The following is a 6,295-nucleotide window of genomic DNA, read 5'->3' as shown; positions in this document are numbered from 1 at the left end:
CTTGCACTTAGTAGGATGGCAAAACTTTACCCTTATCTGACCTGCGTGTAGGTTTTCCTCATCCTTAAGAATTTTGTTTTGAACCGTTCGACGCGCGGTTGTCAATAGGTAGTGTTCAGTTTCCTTTCATGATTCATGCAGATAGACCGGCACTTTCATTTAATGGGATAATTGAACTCTTCCCCTTCAACTGACCTGCGTGAAGGTTTGTCATGTTATTGGGTTTGTGCGGGTAGGACCGCCTTCCCACGCAACGACTTCACGTAATGTGAATGCCGTCACCAGTGTTGCATAGTTTAACCGTTCGACGCGCGGTTGTTGATAGGTTATTGTTCAGTTTCCTAATTATGATTCGTGCGGATATACCGGCACTTTCATTTTTGGGTGCTGAACTTTTCCCCTTCAACTGACCTGCGTGAAGGTTTTGTCACGTTATTGGGTTTGTGCGGGTAGGACCGCCTTCCCACGCAACGACTTCACGTAATGTGAATGCCGTTACCAGTGTTCAGAAAAGTATAAATGTAAAATCATCAGCTTCGATGTTCTAAAGAGAATCATTTCCATTAGAAGTGGCTCTTGGCCTTTTCTTTACAAATTGGAATTGATTTACATGCAAACTGTGTAAATGAGCTCCCTTCCATGTTGTTGGGATGGGAGCGCCATCGAGCCGATACGCACCTGGTTCGGGATCTCGTTCTTTACGCAGCATGTAGTCTCGATATTGAAGCTGGAATTTTTATTCATGTTTTCCCCAGCTGGGGTTCTACACGCACCCGCCTGCTCAGCCTTTATTGCGCCACGAGGTGCGCGAGCGTCCCATCTCTGACAAATGCTTCGACCATGTCTTTTACATCTATGCATTCTTCAGTGTTGTGGCCTTTTGTCTTGTGAAAGTCACAGTATTTGCTCCGATCAGCATCGTGACGATGTCGTATTATTGGAGGCTTTGGCCACGGGAGCTCTTCAGTGGCGAATATCTCAGTGACGCTTTTGGTGAGTGGCGTCCATCTGGAGTTTCGGTGCGGCTGTTCGTTATCCCTTCCGCCCAATCGATGTTGCAAGCCGGATGAGGTGCGTCCATAAGCACCACGTGGGTTCCGTCCAATTGCTGACGGTTGCCCCCGCTATGAACCTGTTCAAATGATCGTCTGGATCAGATATACCGTCATATGTGCCTATGTTAGGCATTTGTTTGGCACTCTTTGGGGCGATTGCTTCCGCAATGTTCCTTGCAAATTTGGACGTTCCTGCATTTGCAACGTTTGGTCTGAACGTTTTGGAGAAGTCTCGTGGACTTCCACCTGTGCTTTTTGGTTTGAAGGCTTGTCCAAAATGCCTTTTCGGTTGGGATTCCATTTCCTTACGCTTCCCTTTTGCCCTATGGCGAGGGTTCGCGTCGGAGTCGGATTCCTCCGAGTCATCCTCCCAGTATTCGAATTCGTCGGCCTGTTGTACGGAACGCAAGCGTTCGTCCAACTCAGCCTGGAATTCCTTTTGTCGTGCCTCCGCCCATGCCTTAACTTCATCGAGAGTTTGGCGGGGGAGTCTTCGTTTCTCAACCTGGGTATCAGTGGATCCCAGTAGGCGATCATTTACTGCACTTGCCCCAGCATGAGTAACTGGGGTAGTGTTCGTGAAATTTACTTCACTTGCCCCGGCTTGGGTAACCGGGGTAGTGTTTGTAAAAACTGTGTTACCAGTATTCCCCCCAGTAGCTGGGGTTGTGGTTACCGGAATTTCTCTAACCATCTTTGTAGAAGTTTGAAAAAACTGGAGAAAAATGTAGTTCTAGCTTTATGCACGGATGGCGCCAATGAAGAAACATTAACCGCACCCCGGACAGATTACTGGTAACCTGGGGGTTAGAGAGATGTTTCCCACGAGGGGTTAGACCATTGGAAGATGGTTCTTCTGATAACCTGCAAAACAGACACCGTGAGCTCGTCACTGAGAAGGGGGGGGTTCCTCCTTGTGACCACCCTCCGGCGTGAGAATCAGACTAGATTGCTCTTTAAATATAAAAGTATATTAAGAGATTGCTAGAGCAGATATCAGGTATAATATGATGATAATGTGATAAGATATGATAAGATCAGATGGTCATACCATTTGTGGTATTTATAGCCGAAGGTAGGTTTCCAAGGAGGTATGGCCGGCTGCAATAGTGTTCCTGTTCCTCCAACAGTAGCCTACGCACGTGCCCTGCTGGTAGTTGTTGGGTAGGTAGCGGCCGATAGTGACCAGGCCTGCTGTATACTATTCCTTTTCCACCAACTGCCGGCTACGCACGTGGTATGACAAGAGTTGGTGAGTAGGCAGCGGCTAATAGTGACATACAGTGTAGGAGCATGCTGCTCGCCATACTGTTGTCCATTAAGCTGTCGTATCTTTAGTCAGATCTTTTTCCCATACCTCGTCAGGTACAGTACAGAAGATCTTCCCGTATCGTACGGACTGGCTTATTTGGGCGGGAGTATTCCCCCTCCCGCCCTTGTGCGGGATTGTTCCCGGCTTCGCTCATTCCTTCAGGTGACACTGAGAGCTAAGTGCCTTGTGCGTGTAGCCTTGCTGCGCGGGTGGCCTTCCCTAATGGCTTGTATCCGAGGCTGCGGGGACAGGCGGAGTCCTTCACCATTGGGAGGCATTTCCTGCGGGACCAGCTTGCGTACTGCGCGTAAGGACGTCACGTCTCTGAGCATGGTTGGTCCTGCGGATCCAGTTGGTTTCTGCGCAGACGTCCCTGTTTATGGTGAGTCTTGCGGGTCCAACTGGGCTCTGCTGGGACCTACCTCTTCAAATACGTAGATCACTATCTAGTTAGGTAAAAACAAAAGAAGTTACTAGATGTCATGTCACATCTAACAGTTCGTCAAGCAATATAATGTTATTGTAGCAAACGATGTGGCGTAAGTTATCATATTATACATAACAATATTTTTCTTTAATTCTTAACGCTTAATTAGCTGACGTTTCATCATATATTATTTCGCGTTTATTGCTCTTAGTCTTTACGGTTGTCATCTCATTTTTCTCTAAGCTCGGCTTTGCTAACTTTTAAAAAGAAGAAAATTGTTTCCCAATTTCTTTAGGTTTTCTTCAATCTATAAATAATAATTGAAACTTTTGATTTTAATTATTGAGTTATGTTGAAATAAGAAGTTTGATTTTCCTAAGAAGGCTAGGAAGGAGTATATTTTAGTCTAACACTTTAATCTCAAAACCCACTTACTTTAATCTCAAAACCCAATTAAATTAACTTTAAAAACTCACTTACATAAAACCTAATTACATCTTCACTCATCTCTTACAACCACCACCACTCCACTGCCCACCGCCACCACCTCGCCGGAAAAGTCTGAAAAAACACAATGGAAAAATACACTATTAAAAAAAACACAATGATAAAAACACAATAAAAAACACAATTGTATGACACAATGGAAAAAACAAAATGAAAAATACTATTGTATAACACGATTTTGTAAAGCACAATTCAGTAAAACACAATTTGTAAAAAACCCACTAATTTTTTTTAATTTTTATATTACAATATGGTACTCATATAAAAGATAAAAAGACACTCGTTATTATGGTGAATTTGTTTTTCAATAAAAACGTCGTAAAAAAAGTTATGGACGTTTAAAAATGATGGGGGAATTTGGCATGTGTCTTGCATGTGGAGAGAGAAAGTCAACAAATGTGTTATTCCTTTTATGTCCTTTACCTTGTGTTTACATTTGATTTCTCCATAAACTAATCTCAACCCTCCGTATTCAAAATCAATGGACAATATTACTTCTTATCTTTCCTACAAAAAGTATTCTTCAACCTACAAATAATAATTGAAACTTTTGATTTTAATTATATATATAAAGTAGTTTCCTAGGAATACTAGAAATAAATCATAGTCATTGAATCATGTTAATTAATGGTTGAGATTTAAAATTACCAAAAATCGACATAGTTTTCTAGAATTATTCCTTCACTATAGGTTATTGAAGAAACGTGGATCTACTCACTGGTAGCAGATCTACTTTCCTCGGGTGTGATTAAACTATTTCACCGATGGTTCTTCTGGATCCGAGTTCTTCCACCTACAAAATGAACAGCGCCGTTACTTACCCCTCAGAAAGGGACAGAGGGGTCCTCTTTGGGGTAACCCTCCGGCGTGAGAATCAGTATCTTTTGGAGAAGATAATAATGTTGTATGTAAGTGAATCTCAAGAGTATTGCTGAATCGCTGAATACCCTTGATGATGTGACTGTGTGTCTTTCTGTAACTGACTGTGAGTGAATATGATTCAATATGATTGAATGTGATATCACTGCTTGTAACTGTCAATGATTGAGTGTGAATGAATGTGTCATCAAAGTGGAGTTGATGCTGTATTTATAGTGCTAGGGTTTCCACTGGTTGGGCTCAGCCTCGTTGGCCTCCTCCAACCGCACTGCGCCATGTGTCCTCTGGGACACCTGGCGCTTTCTCGTTGGTTGTAATCATGTGGTAGCACATGTGTCATGCTGAGTTGTCGACCTTTCATTTGGCAACTGTCAACATCAGCATATTCTTACTCCTTAAAAAGATGCCTTCTAGAAGATTGTCTGACGTGCACAATCAAGGTTGCCCTAACCCTGATTTGGATAAGGACGAGGTTGATTATGTGCACGTGTGATATGCGCCCATCCTGAGGATGCGCGAAGTCTTCTTTTTATTCTCACGCGCAGATATTTCATGCGCAGGTGTGATATGCACGAGCGTGTGATATGCGCCGCGCGCTGGTGCGCCACGCGCAATTGTGACGCGCGAGCATATGTGATGTGCAAGAGCATGCGATATGCGCCGCGCGCATATGTGATGCGCGAGCATATGATGCCTGAGCATGTTTTGTATGCGCCATGCGCCTGGGTTTTGGCTTTGTGCCTTCATAATGTCTTTATCTTGCGGGTTGACCCGGCTTGCTTGGTGTTGAGGCGGGTACATACCTCTTCAAGCCCCCCCAGTCTGATGTGTGTCTTATCTCGCGCGAGCGTGGTAAGATAGATATTAGACTCACTGAGTTGTCCTTTTGTAGGGGGTTTTGTCGTTTTCTTGGTTGTTTCCATCGTCGCGCGAAGTTCTATCCATTTGGTTGAAAACGAAAGGTCCAAACACGTGGTTGGTTGGTGATGACGTGCGCCGTAAACGTGTCAGACGTTTCGTGTGCTCGAGGTGCTACAGTTGCCTTTCACGTCCCCTCACAACTGTCTTGAACACGTGTCACACTCGCATTGGTTTGTACCTGCGAGTGAGGGCGCGTGTCTGTTCCGTGGCAGGTCGGTTACATCTTTCTGTCCCCTCACACAGCTGTTAGGGACACGTGTCGCGCCTTCCTTGGGTTGCCCCTGCGAGTGGGGGCGCGTGGAATCCGATCAGCTGCCACTTTTCTCTCTCCTGGTCCTATAAAAGCAGGCCCTTAGGAAATTTTTATCTTCATCTTCATTGTTTCTAAAATTCAAATTTCTGCTTTCAAATTCTGATTTGAGTGTTTACATCGATTGGAATCCTCGATTATCGGCTATTACAGTTGTATGTCTGATAGTTCATACTCGTCTAGCCCTTCAATCACCTCCGTTGCCTCTCGAAGACGCCGTGTGAAATCTGTGGTGATGTCGACATTGAAGCAAAAAGGAAAGGGGAAGAAGGTTGTTGAAACCACATCGGAGGAAGTAGGGAGGACCAAGGCCACCAAAAGGTGGAATGAAATCCCCTGCAAATTGAAGCAGGCCGATCTCGACAACCTCATCGCCTCTCAGGGGTTTCCCACCCTGTTTGGCTGCATGTTGCCTAGGTCCGGGCAAACGGCGGCGGACCCGCCTGCCGGCTATATATCCCTATATAGCCACTTTTTCACCCACTGCAACCTTCGTCTCCCGATGACAAGGTTTGTGGGTGCACTGTTGAAGTTCTATGGGATTCACATATCCCAAGTCCATCCGTTTGGACTCGTGCGCGTGACTCACTTTGAGTTCATGTGCAAATCCCAGCGCGAGGAACCCACTCCTCGGCGCTTTCAATATTTTTATAAGGCCAAGATCCAAGACAATTGGATCTCTTTTATTCCTCGCAGTCAGAAGGTGAAGTGCTCCACTGTTTCATTCAAGAGCCTTCATGACTGGTCTGAGAGGTTTTTTTACATTAAGGCCGGTGTGATCCCCATCCGTATGACCATGCGCTCTATCACTTCTGCGCCTGCGGATGAGGATGTCCTCAAGAACCCAACTGGCGCATGGGTTAAAAAGCTGACCGCCGAACCAT

This window comes from Bidens hawaiensis, unplaced genomic scaffold (assembly GCF_021521415.1).
Source record: "Bidens hawaiensis isolate Kalapana, Puna unplaced genomic scaffold, B.hawaiensis_p1.1 tig00069475_1, whole genome shotgun sequence".
NCBI lineage: Eukaryota > Viridiplantae > Streptophyta > Magnoliopsida > Asterales > Asteraceae > Bidens > Bidens hawaiensis.
The sequence above is the reverse complement of the archived record's forward strand: the minus strand, read 5'-3'. Positions refer to the sequence as shown.